Source organism: Falco peregrinus, chromosome 16, assembly GCF_023634155.1.
Source record: "Falco peregrinus isolate bFalPer1 chromosome 16, bFalPer1.pri, whole genome shotgun sequence".
In the NCBI taxonomy this organism is placed as follows: Eukaryota; Metazoa; Chordata; class Aves; order Falconiformes; family Falconidae; genus Falco; species Falco peregrinus.
The window spans coordinates 9,095,203-9,116,223 of record NC_073736.1 but is presented as its reverse complement, the minus strand read 5'-3'; positions in this window follow the sequence as shown (position 1 = coordinate 9,116,223).

Genomic DNA, 21,021 nt, shown 5'->3' with positions numbered 1-21,021 from the left:
AGCTGCCTACCGGGGTAGTGTAGAGAACTACCAAAAGAACTCGTTACTGGCACCTTCCCCGGTGGAGTTGTGCATGGGGTGTCTTTGGAACATTTTGTCACCAGCCGAGTCCAAAAGTCAGCGATTCCCCATCTCAGCCCACAAAGCAGGTAGACCAAGTTTTGTGGTGCCTTTCAGCTGCCTACCGGGGTAGTGTAAAAACTGCAAAAAGGAACTTGTTTCTGTCACCTTCCCCGGTGGAGTTGTGCGTGGGGTGTGTTTGGAACATTTTGTCTCCAGCCGAGTCCAAAATTCAGCGATTCTCCATCTCAGCCCAGAAAGCAGGTAGACCAAGTTTTGTGGTGCCTTTCAGCTGCCTACCGGGGTAGTGTAAAAATTACCAACAGACTCCTTTCTGGCACCTTCCCCGGTGGGGTTGTGCATGGCGAGTGTTTGGAACATTTTGTCACCAGCCGAGTCCAAATTTCAGCGATTCCCCATCTCAGCCCACAAAGCAGGTAGAACAAGTTTTGTGGTGCCTTTCAGCTGCCTACCGGGGTAGTGTAAAAACTACCAACAGAACTCCTTTCTGTCACCTTCCCCGGTGGAGTTGTGCATGGGGTGTGTTTGGAACATTTTGTCACCAGCCGAGTCCAAAAGTCAGCAATTCCCCATCTCAGCATAAAAAGCAGGTAAAACAAGATTTGTAGTGCCTTTCAGCTGCCTACCGGGGTACTCTAAAAATTACCAACAGAACTCGTTTCTTGCACCTTCCCCGGAGGAGTTGTGCATGGGGTGTGTTTGGAACAATTTAGTCTCCAGCCGAGTCCAAAATTCAGCGATTCCCCATCTCAGCCCACAAAGCAGGTAGAAGAAGTTTTTTTTTGCCTTTCAGCTGCCTACCGGGGTAGTGTAAAAACTGCGAAAAGGAACTTGTTTCTGGCACCTTCCCCGGTGGAGTTCTGCATGGGGTGTGTTTGGAACATTTTGTCACCAGCCGAGTACAAAATTCAGCGATTCCCCATCTCAGCCCAGAAAGCAGGTAGAACAATTTTTGTGGTGCCTTTCAGCTGCCTACCGGGGTAGTGTAAAAACTGCGAAAAGGAACTTGTTTCTGGCACCTTCCCCGGTGGAGTTGTGCATGGGGTGTGTTTGGAACAATTTAGTCTCCAGCCGAGTCCAAAATTCAGCGATTCCCCATCTCAGCCCACAAAGCAGGGAGAACAAGTTTTGTGGTGCCTTTCAGCTGCCTACCGGGGTAGTGTAAAAACTACCAACAGACTCCTTCCTGGCACCTTCCCCGGTGGAGTTGTGCGTGGGGTGTGTTTGGAACACTTTGTCAACAGCCGAGTCCAAAATGCTGGGGTTCCCCATCTCAGCCCAGAAAGTAGGGAGAACAAGTTTTTTGGTGCCTTTCATCTGCCTACCGGGGTAGTGTAAGAACTACCAACAGAACTCCTTTCTGGCACCTTCCCCGTTGGAATTGTGCATGGGGTGTGCCTTGCAACATTTTGTCTACAGCCGAGTCCAAAAGTCAGCGGTTCCCCATCTCAGCCCAGAAAGTAGGGAGAACAAGTTTTGTGGTGCCTTTCAGCTGCCTACCGGGGTAGTGTAAAAGCTACCAAAAGAACTCGTTTCTGGCACCTTCCCCGGTGCAGTTGTGCATGGGGTGTGCCTAGCAACATTTAGTCTCCAGCCGAGTCCAAATTTCAGCGATTCCCCATCTCAGCCCACAGAGCAGATAGAAGAAGTTTTTTTTTGCCTTTCAGCTGCCTACCGGGGTAGTGTAAAAACTGCGAAAAGGAACTTGTTTCTGGCACCTTCCCCGGTGGAGTTCTGCATGGGGTGTGTTTGGAACATTTTGTCACCAGCCGAGTACAAAATTCAGCGATTCCCCATCTCAGCCCAGAAAGCAGGTAGAACAATTTTTGTGGTGCCTTTCAGCTGCCTACCGGGGTAGTGTAAAAACTGCGAAAAGGAACTTGTTTCTGTCACCTTCCCCGGTGGAGTTGTGCGTGGGGTGTGTTTGGAACATTTTGTCACCAGCCGAGTCCAAAATTCAGCGATTCTCCATCTCAGCCCAGAAAGCAGGTAGAACAATTTTTGTGGTGCCTTTCAGCTGCCTACCGGGGTAGTGTAAAAATTACCAACAGACTCCTTTCTGGCACCTTCCCCGGTGGGGTTGTGCATGGCGAGTGTTTGGAACATTTTGTCACCAGCCGAGTCCAAATTTCAGCGATTCCCCATCTCAGCCCACAAAGCAGGTAGAACAAGTTTTGTGGTGCCTTTCAGCTGCCTACCGGGGTAGTGTAAAAACTACCAACAGAACTCCTTTCTGTCACCTTCCCCGGTGGAGTTGTGCATGGGGTGTGTTTGGAACATTTTGTCACCAGCCGAGTCCAAATTTCAGCGATTCCCCATCTCAGCCCACAAAGCAGGTAGAACAAGTTTTGTGGTGCCTTTCAGCTGCCTACCGGGGTAGTGTAAAAACTACCAACAGAACTCCTTTCTGTCACCTTCCCCGGTGGAGTTGTGCATGGGGTGTGTTTGGAACACTTTGTCAACAGCCGAGTCCAAAATGCTGGGGTTCCCCATCTCAGCCCAGAAAGTAGGGAGAACAAGTTTTTTGCTGCCTTTCATCTGCCTACCGGGGTAGTGTAAGAACTACCAACAGAACTCCTTTCTGGCACCTTCCCCGTTGGAATTGTGCATGGGGTGTGCCTTGCAACATTTTGTCTACAGCCGAGTCCAAAAGTCAGCGGTTCCCCATCTCAGCCCAGAAAGTAGGGAGAACAAGTTTTGTGGTGCCTTTCAGCTGCCTACCGGGGTAGTGTAAAAGCTACCAAAAGAACTCGTTTCTGGCACCTTCCCCGGTGCAGTTGTGCATGGGGTGTGCCTAGCAACATTTAGTCTCCAGCCGAGTCCAAATTTCAGCGATTCCCCATCTCAGCCCACAAAGCAGGTAGAAGAAGTTTTTTTTTGCCTTTCAGCTGCCTACCGGGGTAGTGTAAAAACTGCGAAAAGGAACTTGTTTCTGGCACCTTCCCCGGTGGAGTTCTGCATGGGGTGTGTTTGGAACATTTTGTCACCAGCCGAGTACAAAATTCAGCGATTCCCCATCTCAGCCCAGAAAGCAGGTAGAACAATTTTTGTGGTGCCTTTCAGCTGCCTACCGGGGTAGTGTAAAAACTGCGAAAAGGAACTTGTTTCTGGCACCTTCCCCGGTGGAGTTGTGCATGGGGTGTGTTTGGAACATTTTATCACCAGCCGATTCCAAAAGTCAGCCATTCCCCATCTCAGCCCACAAAGCAGGTAGAACAAGTTTTGTGGTGCCTTTCAGCTGCCTACCGGGGTAATGTAAAAGCTACCAAAAGAACTCGTTTCTGGCACCTTCCCCGGTGGAGTTGTGCATGGGGTGTGTTTGGAACATTTTGTCACCAGCCGAGTCCAAAAGTCAGCAATTCCCCATCTCAGCATAAAAAGCAGGTAAAACAAGATTTGTAGTGACTTTCAGCTGCCTACCGGGGTACTCTAAAAATTACCAACAGAACTCGTTTCTGGCACCTTCCCCGGTGGAGTTGTGCATGGGGTGTGCCTTTCAACAGTTAGTCACCAGCCGAGTCCAAAAGTCAGCGATTCCCCATCTCAGCCCACAAAGCAGGTAGACCAAGTTTTGTGGTGCCTTTCAGCTGCCTACCGGGGTAGTGTAAAAACTGCAAAAAGGAACTTGTTTCTGTCACCTTCCCCGGTGGAGTTGTGCGTGGGGTGTGTTTGGAACATTTTGTCACCAGCCGAGTCCAAAATTCAGCGATTCTCCATCTCAGCCCAGAAAGCAGGTAGACCAAGTTTTGTGGTGCCTTTCAGCTGCCTACCGGGGTAGTGTAAAAATTACCAACAGACTCCTTTCTGGCACCTTCCCCGGTGGGGTTGTGCATGGCGAGTGTTTGGAACATTTTGTCACCAGCCGAGTCCAAATTTCAGCGATTCCCCATCTCAGCCCACAAAGCAGGTAGAACAAGTTTTGTGGTGCCTTTCAGCTGCCTACCGGGGTAGTGTAAAAACTGCCAACAGAACTCCTTTCTGTCACCTTCCCCGGTGGAGTTGTGCATGGGGTGTGTTTGGAACATTTTGTCACCAGCCGAGTCCAAAAGTCAGCAATTCCCCATCTCAGCATAAAAAGCAGGTAAAACAAGATTTGTAGTGCCTTTCAGCTGCCTACCGGGGTACTCTAAAAATTACCAACAGAACTCGTTTCTTGCACCTTCCCCGGAGGAGTTGTGCATGGGGTGTGTTTGGAACAATTTAGTCTCCAGCCGAGTCCAAAATTCAGCGATTCCCCATCTCAGCCCACAAAGCAGGGAGAACAAGTTTTTTGGTGCCTTTCAGCTGCCTACCGGGGTAGTGTAAAAACTACCAACAGACTCCTTCCTGGCACCTTCCCCGGTGGAGTTGTGCTTGGGGTGTGTTTGGAACACTTTGTCAACAGCCGAGTCCAAAATGCTGGGGTTCCCCATCTCAGCCCAGAAAGTAGGGAGAACAAGTTTTTTGGTGCCTTTCATCTGCCTACCGGGGTAGTGTAAGAACTACCAACAGAACTCCTTTCTGGCACCTTCCCCGTTGGAATTGTGCATGGGGTGTGCCTTGCAACATTTTGTCTACAGCCGAGTCCAAAAGTCAGCGGTTCCCCATCTCAGCCCAGAAAGTAGGGAGAACAAGTTTTGTGGTGCCTTTCACCTGCCTACCGGGGTAGTGTAAAAGCTACCAAAAGAACTCGTTTCTGGCACCTTCCCCGGTGCAGTTGTGCATGGGGTGTGCCTAGCAACATTTAGTCTCCAGCCGAGTCCAAATTTCAGCGATTCCCCATCTCAGCCCACAAAGCAGGTAGAAGAAGTTTTTTTTTGCCTTTCAGCTGCCTACCGGGGTAGTGTAAAAACTGCGAAAAGGAACTTGTTTCTGGCACCTTCCCCGGTGGAGTTCTGCATGGGGTGTGTTTGGAACATTTTGTCACCAGCCGAGTACAAAATTCAGCGATTCCCCATCTCAGCCCAGAAAGCAGGTAGAACAATTTTTGTGGTGCCTTTCAGCTGCCTACCGGGGTAGTGTAAAAACTGCGAAAAGGAACTTGTTTCTGGCACCTTCCCCGGTGGAGTTGTGCATGGGGTGTGTTTGGAACAATTTAGTCTCCAGCCGAGTCCAAAATTCAGCGATTCCCCATCTCAGCCCACAAAGCAGGGAGAACAAGTTTTGTGGTGCCTTTCAGCTGCCTACCGGGGTAGTGTAAAAACTACCAACAGACTCCTTCCTGGCACCTTCCCCGGTGGAGTTGTGCGTGGGGTGTGTTTGGAACACTTTGTCAACAGCCGAGTCCAAAATGCTGGGGTTCCCCATCTCAGCCCAGAAAGTAGGGAGAACAAGTTTTTTGGTGCCTTTCATCTGCCTACCGGGGTAGTGTAAGAACTACCAACAGAACTCCTTTCTGGCACCTTCCCCGTTGGAATTGTGCATGGGGTGTGCCTTGCAACATTTTGTCTACAGCCGAGTCCAAAATTCAGCGATTCCCCATCTCAGCCCAGAAAGCAGGTAGAACAATTTTTGTGGTGCCTTTCAGCTGCCTACCGGGGTAGTGTAAAAACTGCGAAAAGGAACTTGTTTCTGGCACCTTCCCCGGTGGAGTTGTGCATGGGGTGTGTTTGGAACAATTTAGTCTCCAGCCGAGTCCAAAATTCAGCGATTCCCCATCTCAGCCCACAAAGCAGGGAGAACAAGTTTTGTGGTGCCTTTCAGCTGCCTACCGGGGTAGTGTAAAAACTACCAACAGACTCCTTCCTGGCACCTTCCCCGGTGGAGTTGTGCGTGGGGTGTGTTTGGAACACTTTGTCACCAGCCGAGTCCAAAATTCAGCGATTCTCCATCTCAGCCCAGAAAGCAGGTAGACCAAGTTTTGTGGTGCCTTTCAGCTGCCTACCGGGGTAGTGTAAAAATTACCAACAGACTCCTTTCTGGCACCTTCCCCGGTGGGGTTGTGCATGGCGAGTGTTTGGAACATTTTGTCACCAGCCGAGTCCAAATTTCAGCGATTCCCCATCTCAGCCCACAAAGCAGGTAGAACAAGTTTTGTGGTGCCTTTCAGCTGCCTACCGGGGTAGTGTAAAAACTACCAACAGAACTCCTTTCTGTCACCTTCCCCGGTGGAGTTGTGCATGGGGTGTGTTTGGAACATTTTGTCACCAGCCGAGTCCAAAAGTCAGCAATTCCCCATCTCAGCATAAAAAGCAGGTAAAACAAGATTTGTAGTGCCTTTCAGCTGCCTACCGGGGTACTCTAAAAATTACCAACAGAACTCGTTTCTTGCACCTTCCCCGGAGGAGTTGTGCATGGGGTGTGTTTGGAACAATTTAGTCTCCAGCCGAGTCCAAAATTCAGCGATTCCCCATCTCAGCCCACAAAGCAGGGAGAACAAGTTTTTTGGTGCCTTTCAGCTGCCTACCGGGGTAGTGTAAAAACTACCAACAGACTCCTTCCTGGCACCTTCCCCGGTGGAGTTGTGCTTGGGGTGTGTTTGGAACACTTTGTCAACAGCCGAGTCCAAAATGCTGGGGTTCCCCATCTCAGCCCAGAAAGTAGGGAGAACAAGTTTTTTGGTGCCTTTCATCTGCCTACCGGGGTAGTGTAAGAACTACCAACAGAACTCCTTTCTGGCACCTTCCCCGTTGGAATTGTGCATGGGGTGTGCCTTGCAACATTTTGTCTACAGCCGAGTCCAAAAGTCAGCGGTTCCCCATCTCAGCCCAGAAAGTAGGGAGAACAAGTTTTGTGGTGCCTTTCAGCTGCCTACCGGGGTAGTGTAAAAGCTACCAAAAGAACTCGTTTCTGGCACCTTCCCCGGTGCAGTTGTGCATGGGGTGTGCCTAGCAACATTTAGTCTCCAGCCGAGTCCAAATTTCAGCGATTCCCCATCTCAGCCCACAAAGCAGGTAGAAGAAGTTTTTTTTTGCCTTTCAGCTGCCTACCGGGGTAGTGTAAAAACTGCGAAAAGGAACTTGTTTCTGGCACCTTCCCCGGTGGAGTTCTGCATGGGGTGTGTTTGGAACATTTTGTCACCAGCCGAGTACAAAATTCAGCGATTCCCCATCTCAGCCCAGAAAGCAGGTAGAACAATTTTTGTGGTGCCTTTCAGCTGCCTACCGGGGTAGTGTAAAAACTGCGAAAAGGAACTTGTTTCTGGCACCTTCCCCGGTGGAGTTGTGCATGGGGTGTGTTTGGAACAATTTAGTCTCCAGCCGAGTCCAAAATTCAGCGATTCCCCATCTCAGCCCACAAAGCAGGGAGAACAAGTTTTGTGGTGCCTTTCAGCTGCCTACCGGGGTAGTGTAAAAACTACCAACAGACTCCTTCCTGGCACCTTCCCCGGTGGAGTTGTGCGTGGGGTGTGTTTGGAACACTTTGTCAACAGCCGAGTCCAAAATGCTGGGGTTCCCCATCTCAGCCCAGAAAGTAGGGAGAACAAGTTTTTTGGTGCCTTTCATCTGCCTACCGGGGTAGTGTAAGAACTACCAACAGAACTCCTTTCTGGCACCTTCCCCGTTGGAATTGTGCATGGGGTGTGCCTTGCAACATTTTGTCTACAGCCGAGTCCAAAAGTCAGCGGTTCCCCATCTCAGCCCAGAAAGTAGGGAGAACAAGTTTTGTGGTGCCTTTCAGCTGCCTACCGGGGTAGTGTAAAAGCTACCAAAAGAACTCGTTTCTGGCACCTTCCCCGGTGCAGTTGTGCATGGGGTGTGCCTAGCAACATTTAGTCTCCAGCCGAGTCCAAATTTCAGCGATTCCCCATCTCAGCCCACAAAGCAGGTAGAAGAAGTTTTTTTTTGCCTTTCAGCTGCCTACCGGGGTAGTGTAAAAACTGCGAAAAGGAACTTGTTTCTGGCACCTTCCCCGGTGGAGTTCTGCATGGGGTGTGTTTGGAACATTTTGTCACCAGCCGAGTACAAAATTCAGCGATTCCCCATCTCAGCCCAGAAAGCAGGTAGAACAATTTTTGTGGTGCCTTTCAGCTGCCTACCGGGGTAGTGTAAAAACTGCGAAAAGGAACTTGTTTCTGTCACCTTCCCCGGTGGAGTTGTGCGTGGGGTGTGTTTGGAACATTTTGTCACCAGCCGAGTCCAAAATTCAGCGATTCTCCATCTCAGCCCAGAAAGCAGGTAGAACAATTTTTGTGGTGCCTTTCAGCTGCCTACCGGGGTAGTGTAAAAATTACCAACAGACTCCTTTCTGGCACCTTCCCCGGTGGGGTTGTGCATGGCGAGTGTTTGGAACATTTTGTCACCAGCCGAGTCCAAATTTCAGCGATTCCCCATCTCAGCCCACAAAGCAGGTAGAACAAGTTTTGTGGTGCCTTTCAGCTGCCTACCGGGGTAGTGTAAAACCTACCAACAGAACTCCTTTCTGTCACCTTCCCCGGTGGAGTTGTGCATGGGGTGTGTTTGGAACATTTTGTCACCAGCCGAGTCCAAAAGTCAGCAATTCCCCATCTCAGCATAAAAAGCAGGTAAAACAAGATTTGTAGTGCCTTTCAGCTGCCTACCGGGGTACTCTAAAAATTACCAACAGTACTCGTTTCTTGCACCTTCCCCGGAGGAGTTGTGCATGGGGTGTGTTTGGAACAATTTAGTCTCCAGCCGAGTCCAAAATTCAGCGATTCCCCATCTCAGCCCACAAAGCAGGGAGAACAAGTTTTTTGGTGCCTTTCAGCTGCCTACCGGGGTAGTGTAAAAACTGCGAAAAGGAACTTGTTTCTGGCACCTTCCCCGGTGGAGTTCTGCATGGGGTGTGTTTGGAACATTTTGTCACCAGCCGAGTACAAAATTCAGCGATTCCCCATCTCAGCCCACAAAGCAGGTAGAACAATTTTTGTGGTGCCTTTCAGCTGCCTACCGGGGTAGTGTAAAAACTGCGAAAAGGAACTTGTTTCTGGCACCTTCCCCGGTGGAGTTGTGCATGGGGTGTGTTTGGAACAATTTAGTCTCCAGCCGAGTCCAAAATTCAGCGATTCCCCATCTCAGCCCACAAAGCAGGGAGAACAAGTTTTGTGGTGCCTTTCAGCTGCCTACCGGGGTAGTGTAGAGAACTACCAACAGAACTCCTTTCTGTCACCTTCCCCGGTGGAGTTGTGCATGGGGTGTGTTTGGAACATTTTGTCACCAGCCGAGTCCAAATTTCAGCGATTCCCCATCTCAGCCCACAAAGCAGGTAGAACAAGTTTTGTGGTGCCTTTCAGCTGCCTACCGGGGTAGTGTAAAAACTACCAACAGAACTCCTTTCTGTCACCTTCCCCGGTGGAGTTGTGCATGGGGTGTGTTTGGAACACTTTGTCAACAGCCGAGTCCAAAATGCTGGGGTTCCCCATCTCAGCCCAGAAAGTAGGGAGAACAAGTTTTTTGCTGCCTTTCATCTGCCTACCGGGGTAGTGTAAGAACTACCAACAGAACTCCTTTCTGGCACCTTCCCCGTTGGAATTGTGCATGGGGTGTGCCTTGCAACATTTTGTCTACAGCCGAGTCCAAAAGTCAGCGGTTCCCCATCTCAGCCCAGAAAGTAGGGAGAACAAGTTTTGTGGTGCCTTTCAGCTGCCTACCGGGGTAGTGTAAAAGCTACCAAAAGAACTCGTTTCTGGCACCTTCCCCGGTGCAGTTGTGCATGGGGTGTGCCTAGCAACATTTAGTCTCCAGCCGAGTCCAAATTTCAGCGATTCCCCATCTCAGCCCACAAAGCAGGTAGAAGAAGTTTTTTTTTGCCTTTCAGCTGCCTACCGGGGTAGTGTAAAAACTGCGAAAAGGAACTTGTTTCTGGCACCTTCCCCGGTGGAGTTCTGCATGGGGTGTGTTTGGAACATTTTGTCACCAGCCGAGTACAAAATTCAGCGATTCCCCATCTCAGCCCAGAAAGCAGGTAGAACAATTTTTGTGGTGCCTTTCAGCTGCCTACCGGGGTAGTGTAAAAACTGCGAAAAGGAACTTGTTTCTGGCACCTTCCCCGGTGGAGTTGTGCATGGGGTGTGTTTGGAACATTTTGTCACCAGCCGAGTCCAAAAGTCAGCGATTCCCCATCTCAGCCCACAAAGCAGGTAGACCAAGTTTTGTGGTGCCTTTCAGCTGCCTACCGGGGTAGTGTAAAAACTGCAAAAAGGAACTTGTTTCTGTCACCTTCCCCGGTGGAGTTGTGCATGGGGTGTGTTTGGAACATTTTGTCACCAGCCGAGTCCAAAAGTCAGCGATTCCCCATCTCAGCCCACAAAGCAGGGAGAACAAGTTTTGTGGTGCCTTTCAGCTGCCTACCGGGGTAGTGTAAAAACTACCAACAGACTCCTTCCTGGCACCTTCCCCGGTGGAGTTGTGCGTGGGGTGTGTTTGGAACACTTTGTCAACAGCCGAGTCCAAAATGCTGGGGTTCCCCATCTCAGCCCAGAAAGTAGGGAGAACAAGTTTTTTGGTGCCTTTCATCTGCCTACCGGGGTAGTGTAAGAACTACCAACAGAACTCCTTTCTGGCACCTTCCCCGTTGGAATTGTGCATGGGGTGTGCCTTGCAACATTTTGTCTACAGCCGAGTCCAAAATTCAGCGATTCCCCATCTCAGCCCAGAAAGCAGGTAGAACAATTTTTGTGGTGCCTTTCAGCTGCCTACCGGGGTAGTGTAAAAACTGCGAAAAGGAACTTGTTTCTGGCACCTTCCCCGGTGGAGTTGTGCATGGGGTGTGTTTGGAACAATTTAGTCTCCAGCCGAGTCCAAAATTCAGCGATTCCCCATCTCAGCCCACAAAGCAGGGAGAACAAGTTTTGTGGTGCCTTTCAGCTGCCTACCGGGGTAGTGTAAAAACTACCAACAGACTCCTTCCTGGCACCTTCCCCGGTGGAGTTGTGCGTGGGGTGTGTTTGGAACACTTTGTCACCAGCCGAGTCCAAAATTCAGCGATTCTCCATCTCAGCCCAGAAAGCAGGTAGACCAAGTTTTGTGGTGCCTTTCAGCTGCCTACCGGGGTAGTGTAAAAATTACCAACAGACTCCTTTCTGGCACCTTCCCCGGTGGGGTTGTGCATGGCGAGTGTTTGGAACATTTTGTCACCAGCCGAGTCCAAATTTCAGCGATTCCCCATCTCAGCCCACAAAGCAGGTAGAACAAGTTTTGTGGTGCCTTTCAGCTGCCTACCGGGGTAGTGTAAAAACTACCAACAGAACTCCTTTCTGTCACCTTCCCCGGTGGAGTTGTGCATGGGGTGTGTTTGGAACATTTTGTCACCAGCCGAGTCCAAAAGTCAGCAATTCCCCATCTCAGCATAAAAAGCAGGTAAAACAAGATTTGTAGTGCCTTTCAGCTGCCTACCGGGGTACTCTAAAAATTACCAACAGAACTCGTTTCTTGCACCTTCCCCGGAGGAGTTGTGCATGGGGTGTGTTTGGAACAATTTAGTCTCCAGCCGAGTCCAAAATTCAGCGATTCCCCATCTCAGCCCACAAAGCAGGGAGAACAAGTTTTTTGGTGCCTTTCAGCTGCCTACCGGGGTAGTGTAAAAACTACCAACAGACTCCTTCCTGGCACCTTCCCCGGTGGAGTTGTGCTTGGGGTGTGTTTGGAACACTTTGTCAACAGCCGAGTCCAAAATGCTGGGGTTCCCCATCTCAGCCCAGAAAGTAGGGAGAACAAGTTTTTTGGTGCCTTTCATCTGCCTACCGGGGTAGTGTAAGAACTACCAACAGAACTCCTTTCTGGCACCTTCCCCGTTGGAATTGTGCATGGGGTGTGCCTTGCAACATTTTGTCTACAGCCGAGTCCAAAAGTCAGCGGTTCCCCATCTCAGCCCAGAAAGTAGGGAGAACAAGTTTTGTGGTGCCTTTCACCTGCCTACCGGGGTAGTGTAAAAGCTACCAAAAGAACTCGTTTCTGGCACCTTCCCCGGTGCAGTTGTGCATGGGGTGTGCCTAGCAACATTTAGTCTCCAGCCGAGTCCAAATTTCAGCGATTCCCCATCTCAGCCCACAAAGCAGGTAGAAGAAGTTTTTTTTTGCCTTTCAGCTGCCTACCGGGGTAGTGTAAAAACTGCGAAAAGGAACTTGTTTCTGGCACCTTCCCCGGTGGAGTTCTGCATGGGGTGTGTTTGGAACATTTTGTCACCAGCCGAGTACAAAATTCAGCGATTCCCCATCTCAGCCCAGAAAGCAGGTAGAACAATTTTTGTGGTGCCTTTCAGCTGCCTACCGGGGTAGTGTAAAAACTGCGAAAAGGAACTTGTTTCTGGCACCTTCCCCGGTGGAGTTGTGCATGGGGTGTGTTTGGAACAATTTAGTCTCCAGCCGAGTCCAAAATTCAGCGATTCCCCATCTCAGCCCACAAAGCAGGGAGAACAAGTTTTGTGGTGCCTTTCAGCTGCCTACCGGGGTAGTGTAAAAACTACCAACAGACTCCTTCCTGGCACCTTCCCCGGTGGAGTTGTGCGTGGGGTGTGTTTGGAACACTTTGTCAACAGCCGAGTCCAAAATGCTGGGGTTCCCCATCTCAGCCCAGAAAGTAGGGAGAACAAGTTTTTTGGTGCCTTTCATCTGCCTACCGGGGTAGTGTAAGAACTACCAACAGAACTCCTTTCTGGCACCTTCCCCGTTGGAATTGTGCATGGGGTGTGCCTTGCAACATTTTGTCTACAGCCGAGTCCAAAAGTCAGCGGTTCCCCATCTCAGCCCAGAAAGTAGGGAGAACAAGTTTTGTGGTGCCTTTCAGCTGCCTACCGGGGTAGTGTAAAAGCTACCAAAAGAACTCGTTTCTGGCACCTTCCCCGGTGCAGTTGTGCATGGGGTGTGCCTAGCAACATTTAGTCTCCAGCCGAGTCCAAATTTCAGCGATTCCCCATCTCAGCCCACAAAGCAGGTAGAAGAAGTTTTTTTTTGCCTTTCAGCTGCCTACCGGGGTAGTGTAAAAACTGCGAAAAGGAACTTGTTTCTGGCACCTTCCCCGGTGGAGTTCTGCATGGGGTGTGTTTGGAACATTTTGTCACCAGCCGAGTACAAAATTCAGCGATTCCCCATCTCAGCCCAGAAAGCAGGTAGAACAATTTTTGTGGTGCCTTTCAGCTGCCTACCGGGGTAGTGTAAAAACTGCGAAAAGGAACTTGTTTCTGTCACCTTCCCCGGTGGAGTTGTGCGTGGGGTGTGTTTGGAACATTTTGTCACCAGCCGAGTCCAAAATTCAGCGATTCTCCATCTCAGCCCAGAAAGCAGGTAGAACAATTTTTGTGGTGCCTTTCAGCTGCCTACCGGGGTAGTGTAAAAATTACCAACAGACTCCTTTCTGGCACCTTCCCCGGTGGGGTTGTGCATGGCGAGTGTTTGGAACATTTTGTCACCAGCCGAGTCCAAATTTCAGCGATTCCCCATCTCAGCCCACAAAGCAGGTAGAACAAGTTTTGTGGTGCCTTTCAGCTGCCTACCGGGGTAGTGTAAAACCTACCAACAGAACTCCTTTCTGTCACCTTCCCCGGTGGAGTTGTGCATGGGGTGTGTTTGGAACATTTTGTCACCAGCCGAGTCCAAAAGTCAGCAATTCCCCATCTCAGCATAAAAAGCAGGTAAAACAAGATTTGTAGTGCCTTTCAGCTGCCTACCGGGGTACTCTAAAAATTACCAACAAAACTCGTTTCTTGCACCTTCCCCGGAGGAGTTGTGCATGGGGTGTGTTTGGAACAATTTAGTCTCCAGCCGAGTCCAAAATTCAGCGATTCCCCATCTCAGCCCACAAAGCAGGGAGAACAAGTTTTTTGGTGCCTTTCAGCTGCCTACCGGGGTAGTGTAAAAACTGCGAAAAGGAACTTGTTTCTGGCACCTTCCCCGGTGGAGTTCTGCATGGGGTGTGTTTGGAACATTTTGTCACCAGCCGAGTACAAAATTCAGCGATTCCCCATCTCAGCCCAGAAAGCAGGTAGAACAATTTTTGTGGTGCCTTTCAGCTGCCTACCGGGGTAGTGTAAAAACTGCGAAAAGGAACTTGTTTCTGGCACCTTCCCCGGTGGAGTTGTGCATGGGGTGTGTTTGGAACAATTTAGTCTCCAGCCGAGTCCAAAATTCAGCGATTCCCCATCTCAGCCCACAAAGCAGGGAGAACAAGTTTTGTGGTGCCTTTCAGCTGCCTACCGGGGTAGTGTAAAAACTACCAACAGACTCCTTCCTGGCACCTTCCCCGGTGGAGTTGTGCGTGGGGTGTGTTTGGAACACTTTGTCAACAGCCGAGTCCAAAATGCTGGGGTTCCCCATCTCAGCCCAGAAAGTAGGGAGAACAAGTTTTTTGGTGCCTTTCATCTGCCTACCGGGGTAGTGTAAGAACTACCAACAGAACTCCTTTCTGGCACCTTCCCCGTTGGAATTGTGCATGGGGTGTGCCTTGCAACATTTTGTCTACAGCCGAGTCCAAAAGTCAGCGGTTCCCCATCTCAGCCCAGAAAGTAGGGAGAACAAGTTTTGTGGTGCCTTTCAGCTGCCTACCGGGGTAGTGTAAAAGCTACCAAAAGAACTCGTTTCTGGCACCTTCCCCGGTGCAGTTGTGCATGGGGTGTGCCTAGCAACATTTAGTCTCCAGCCGAGTCCAAATTTCAGCGATTCCCCATCTCAGCCCACAAAGCAGGTAGAAGAAGTTTTTTTTTGCCTTTCAGCTGCCTACCGGGGTAGTGTAAAAACTGCGAAAAGGAACTTGTTTCTGGCACCTTCCCCGGTGGAGTTCTGCATGGGGTGTGTTTGGAACATTTTGTCACCAGCCGAGTACAAAATTCAGCGATTCCCCATCTCAGCCCAGAAAGCAGGTAGAACAATTTTTGTGGTGCCTTTCAGCTGCCTACCGGGGTAGTGTAAAAACTGCGAAAAGGAACTTGTTTCTGTCACCTTCCCCGGTGGAGTTGTGCGTGGGGTGTGTTTGGAACATTTTGTCACCAGCCGAGTCCAAAATTCAGCGATTCTCCATCTCAGCCCAGAAAGCAGGTAGAACAATTTTTGTGGTGCCTTTCAGCTGCCTACCGGGGTAGTGTAAAAATTACCAACAGACTCCTTTCTGGCACCTTCCCCGGTGGGGTTGTGCATGGCGAGTGTTTGGAACATTTTGTCACCTGCCGAGTCCAAATTTCAGCGATTCCCCATCTCAGCCCACAAAGCAGGTAGAACAAGTTTTGTGGTGCCTTTCAGCTGCCTACCGGGGTAGTGTAAAAACTACCAACAGAACTCCTTTCTGTCACCTTCCCCGGTGGAGTTGTGCATGGGGTGTGTTTGGAACATTTTGTCACCAGCCGAGTCCAAATTTCAGCGATTCCCCATCTCAGCCCACAAAGCAGGTAGAACAAGTTTTGTGGTGCCTTTCAGCTGCCTACCGGGGTAGTGTAAAAACTACCAACAGAACTCCTTTCTGTCACCTTCCCCGGTGGAGTTGTGCATGGGGTGTGTTTGGAACACTTTGTCAACAGCCGAGTCCAAAATGCTGGGGTTCCCCATCTCAGCCCAGAAAGTAGGGAGAACAAGTTTTTTGCTGCCTTTCATCTGCCTACCGGGGTAGTGTAAGAACTACCAACAGAACTCCTTTCTGGCACCTTCCCCGTTGGAATTGTGCATGGGGTGTGCCTTGCAACATTTTGTCTACAGCCGAGTCCAAAAGTCAGCGGTTCCCCATCTCAGCCCAGAAAGTAGGGAGAACAAGTTTTGTGGTGCCTTTCAGCTGCCTACCGGGGTAGTGTAAAAGCTACCAAAAGAACTCGTTTCTGGCACCTTCCCCGGTGCAGTTGTGCATGGGGTGTGCCTAGCAACATTTAGTCTCCAGCCGAGTCCAAATTTCAGCGATTCCCCATCTCAGCCCACAAAGCAGGTAGAAGAAGTTTTTTTTTGCCTTTCAGCTGCCTACCGGGGTAGTGTAAAAACTGCGAAAAGGAACTTGTTTCTGGCACCTTCCCCGGTGGAGTTCTGCATGGGGTGTGTTTGGAACATTTTGTCACCAGCCGAGTACAAAATTCAGCGATTCCCCATCTCAGCCCAGAAAGCAGGTAGAACAATTTTTGTGGTGCCTTTCAGCTGCCTACCGGGGTAGTGTAAAAACTGCGAAAAGGAACTTGTTTCTGGCACCTTCCCCGGTGGAGTTGTGCATGGGGTGTGTTTGGAACATTTTGTCACCAGCCGAGTCCAAAAGTCAGCGATTCCCCATCTCAGCCCACAAAGCAGGTAGACCAAGTTTTGTGGTGCCTTTCAGCTGCCTACCGGGGTAGTGTAAAAACTGCAAAAAGGAACTTGTTTCTGTCACCTTCCCCGGTGGAGTTGTGCGTGGGGTGTGTTTGGAACATTTTGTCACCAGCCGAGTCCAAAATTCAGCGATTCTCCATCTCAGCCCAGAAAGCAGGTAGACCAAGTTTTGTGGTGCCTTTCAGCTGCCTACCGGGGTAGTGTAAAAATTACCAACAGACTCCTTTCTGGCACCTTCCCCGGTGGGGTTGTGCATGGCGAGTGTTTGGAACATTTTGTCACCAGCCGAGTCCAAATTTCAGCGATTCCCCATCTCAGCCCACAAAGCAGGTAGAACAAGTTTTGTGGTGCCTTTCAGCTGCCTACCGGGGTAGTGTAAAAACTACCAACAGAACTCCTTTCTGTCACCTTCCCCGGTGGAGTTGTGCATGGGGTGTGTTTGGAACATTTTGTCACCAGCCGAGTCCAAAATTCAGCGATTCCCCATCTCAGCATAAAAAGCAGGTAAAACAAGATTTGTAGTGCCTTTCAGCTGCCTACCGGGGTACTCTAAAAATTACCAACAGAACTCGTTTCTTGCACCTTCCCCGGAGGAGTTGTGCATGGGGTGTGTTTGGAACAATTTAGTCTCCAGCCGAGTCCAAAATTCAGCGATTCCCCATCTCAGCCCACAAAGCAGGGAGAACAAGTTTTTTGGTGCCTTTCAGCTGCCTACCGGGGTAGTGTAAAAACTACCAACAGACTCCTTCCTGGCACCTTCCCCGGTGGAGTTGTGCTTGGGGTGTGTTTGGAACACTTTGTCAACAGCCGAGTCCAAAATGCTGGGGTTCCCCATCTCAGCCCAGAAAGTAGGGAGAACAAGTTTTTTGGTGCCTTTCATCTGCCTACCGGGGTAGTGTAAGAACTACCAACAGAACTCCTTTCTGGCACCTTCCCCGTTGGAATTGTGCATGGGGTGTGCCTTGCAACATTTTGTCTACAGCCGAGTCCAAAAGTCAGCGGTTCCCCATCTCAGCCCAGAAAGTAGGGAGAACAAGTTTTGTGGTGCCTTTCAGCTGCCTACCGGGGTAGTGTAAAAGCTACCAAAAGAACTCGTTTCTGGCACCTTCCCCGGTGCAGTTGTGCATGGGGTGTGCCTAGCAACATTTAGTCTCCAGCCGAGTCCAAATTTCAGCGATTCCCCATCTCAGCCCACAAAGCAGGTAGAAGAAGTTTTTTTTTGCCTTTCAGCTGCCTACCGGGGTAGTGTAAAAACTGCGAAAAGGAACTTGTTTCTGGCACCTTCCCCGGTGGAGTTCTGCATGGGGTGTGTTTGGAACATTTTGTCACCAGCCGAGTACAAAATTCAGCGATTCCCCATCTCAGCCCAGAAAGCAGGTAGAACAATTGTTGTGGTGCCTTTCAGCTGCCTACCGGGGTAGTGTAAAAACTGCGAAAAGGAACTTGTTTCTGGCACCTTCCCCGGTGGAGTTGTGCATGGGGTGTGTTTGGAACAATTTAGTCTCCAGCCGAGTCCAAAATTCAGCGATTCCCCATCTCAGCCCACAAAGCAGGGAGAACAAGTTTTGTGGTGCCTTTCAGCTGCCTACCGGGGTAGTGTAAAAACTACCAACAGACTCCTTCCTGGCACCTTCCCCGGTGGAGTTGTGCGTGGGGTGTGTTTGGAACACTTTGTCAACAGCCGAGTCCAAAATGCTGGGGTTCCCCATCTCAGCCCAGAAAGTAGGGAGAACAAGTTTTTTGCTGCCTTTCATCTGCCTACCGGGGTAGTGTAAGAACTACCAACAGAACTCCTTTCTGGCACCTTCCCCGTTGGAATTGTGCATGGGGTGTGCCTTGCAACATTTTGTCTACAGCCGAGTCCAAAAGTCAGCGGTTCCCCATCTCAGCCCAGAAAGTAGGGAGAACAAGTTTTGTGGTGCCTTTCAGCTGCCTACCGGGGTAGTGTAAAAGCTACCAAAAGAACTCGTTTCTGGCACCTTCCCCGGTGCAGTTGTGCATGGGGTGTGCCTAGCAACATTTAGTCTCCAGCCGAGTCCAAATTTCAGCGATTCCCCATCTCAGCCCACAAAGCAGGTAGAAGAAGTTTTTTTTTGCCTTTCAGCTGCCTACCGGGGTAGTGTAAAAACTGCGAAAAGGAACTTGTTTCTGGCACCTTCCCCGGTGGAGTTCTGCATGGGGTGTGTTTGGAACATTTTGTCACCAGCCGAGTACAAAATTCAGCGATTCCCCATCTCAGCCCAGAAAGCAGGTAGAACAATTTTTGTGGTGCCTTTCAGCTGCCTACCGGGGTAGTGTAAAAACTGCGAAAAGGAACTTGTTTCTGTCACCTTCCCCGGTGGAGTTGTGCGTGGGGTGTGTTTGGAACATTTTGTCACCAGCCGAGTCCAAAATTCAGCGATTCTCCATCTCAGCCCAGAAAGCAGGTAGAACAATTTTTGTGGTGCCTTTCAGCTGCCTACCGGGGTAGTGTAAAAATTACCAACAGACTCCTTTCTGGCACCTTCCCCGGTGGGGTTGTGCATGGCGAGTGTTTGGAACATTTTGTCACCAGCCGAGTCCAAATTTCAGCGATTCCCCATCTCAGCCCACAAAGCAGGTAGAACAAGTTTTGTGGTGCCTTTCAGCTGCCTACCGGGGTAGTGTAAAACCTACCAACAGAACTCCTTTCTGTCACCTTCCCCGGTGGAGTTGTGCATGGGGTGTGTTTGGAACATTTTGTCACCAGCCGAGTCCAAAAGTCAGCAATTCCCCATCTCAGCATAAAAAGCAGGTAAAACAAGATTTGTAGTGCCTTTCAGCTGCCTACCGGGGTACTCTAAAAATTACCAAAAGAACTCGTTTCTTGCACCTTCCCCGGAGGAGTTGTGCATGGGGTGTGTTTGGAACAATTTAGTCTCCAGCCGAGTCCAAAATTCAGCGATTCCCCATCTCAGCCCACAAAGCAGGGAGAACAAGTTTTTTGGTGCCTTTCAGCTGCCTACCGGGGTAGTGTAAAAACTGCGAAAAGGAACTTGTTTCTGGCACCTTCCCCGGTGGAGTTCTGCATGGGGTGTGTTTGGAACATTTTGTCACCAGCCGAGTACAAAATTCAGCGATTCCCCATCTCAGCCCAGAAAGCAGGTAGAACAATTTTTGTGGTGCCTTTCAGCTGCCTACCGGGGTAGTGTAAAAACTGCGAAAAGGAACTTGTTTCTGGCACCTTCCCCGGTGGAGTTGTGCATGGGGTGTGTTTGGAACAATTTAGTCTCCAGCCGAGTCCAAAATTCAGCGATTCCCCATCTCAGCCCACAAAGCAGGGAGAACAAGTTTTGTGGTGCCTTTCAGCTGCCTACCGGGGTAGTGTAAAAACTACCAACAGACTCCTTCCTGGCACCTTCCCCGGTGGAGTTGTGCGTGGGGTGTGTTGGAACACTTTGTCAACAGCCGAGTCCAAAATGCTGGGGTTCCCCATCTCAGCCCAGAAAGTAGGGAGAACAAGTTTTTTGGTGCCTTTCATCTGCCTACCGGGGTAGTGTAAGAACTACCAACAGAACTCCTTTCTGGCACCTTCCCCGTTGGAATTGTGCATGGGGTGTGCCTTGCAACATTTTGTCTACAGCCGAGTCCAAAAGTCAGCGGTTCCCCATCTCAGCCCAGAAAGTAGGGAGAACAAGTTTTGTGGTGCCTTTCAGCTGCCTACCGGGGTAGTGTAAAAGCTACCAAAAGAACTCGTTTCTGGCACCTTCCCCGGTGCAGTTGTGCATGGGGTGTGCCTAGCAACATTTAGTCTCCAGCCGAGTCCAAATTTCAGCGATTCCCCATCTCAGCCCACAAAGCAGGTAGAAGAAGTTTTTTTTTGCCTTTCAGCTGCCTACCGGGGTAGTGTAAAAACTGCGAAAAGGAACTTGTTTCTGGCACCTTCCCCGGTGGAGTTCTGCATGGGGTGTGTTTGGAACATTTTGTCACCAGCCGAGTACAAAATTCAGCGATTCCCCATCTCAGCCCAGAAAGCAGGTAGAACAATTTTTGTGGTGCCTTTCAGCTGCCTACCGGGGTAGTGTAAAAACTGCGAAAAGGAACTTGTTTCTGTCACCTTCCCCGGTGGAGTTGTGCGTGGGGTGTGTTTGGAACATTTTGTCACCAGCCGAGTCCAAAATTCAGCGATTCTCCATCTCAGCCCAGAAAGCAGGTAGAACAATTTTTGTGGTGCCTTTCAGCTGCCTACCGGGGTAGTGTAAAAATTACCAACAGACTCCTTTCTGGCACCTTCCCCGGTGGGGTTGTGCATGGCGAGTGTTTGGAACATTTTGTCACCAGCCGAGTCCAAATTTCAGCGATTCCCCATCTCAGCCCACAAAGCAGGTAGAACAAGTTTTGTGGTGCCTTTCAGCTGCCTACCGGGGTAGTGTAAAAACTACCAACAGAACTCCTTTCTGTCACCTTCCCCGGTGGAGTTGTGCATGGGGTGTGTTTGGAACATTTTGTCACCAGCCGAGTCCAAATTTCAGCGATTCCCCATCTCAGCCCACAAAGCAGGTAGAACAAGTTTTGTGGTGCCTTTCAGCTGCCTACCGGGGTAGTGTAAAAACTACCAACAGAACTCCTTTCTGTCACCTTCCCCGGTGGAGTTGTGCATGGGGTGTGTTTGGAACACTTTGTCAACAGCCGAGTCCAAAATGCTGGGGTTCCCCATCTCAGCCCAGAAAGTAGGGAGAACAAGTTTTTTGCTGCCTTTCATCTGCCTACCGGGGTAGTGTAAGAACTACCAACAGAACTCCTTTCTGTCACCTTCCCCGGTGGAGTTGTGCATGGGG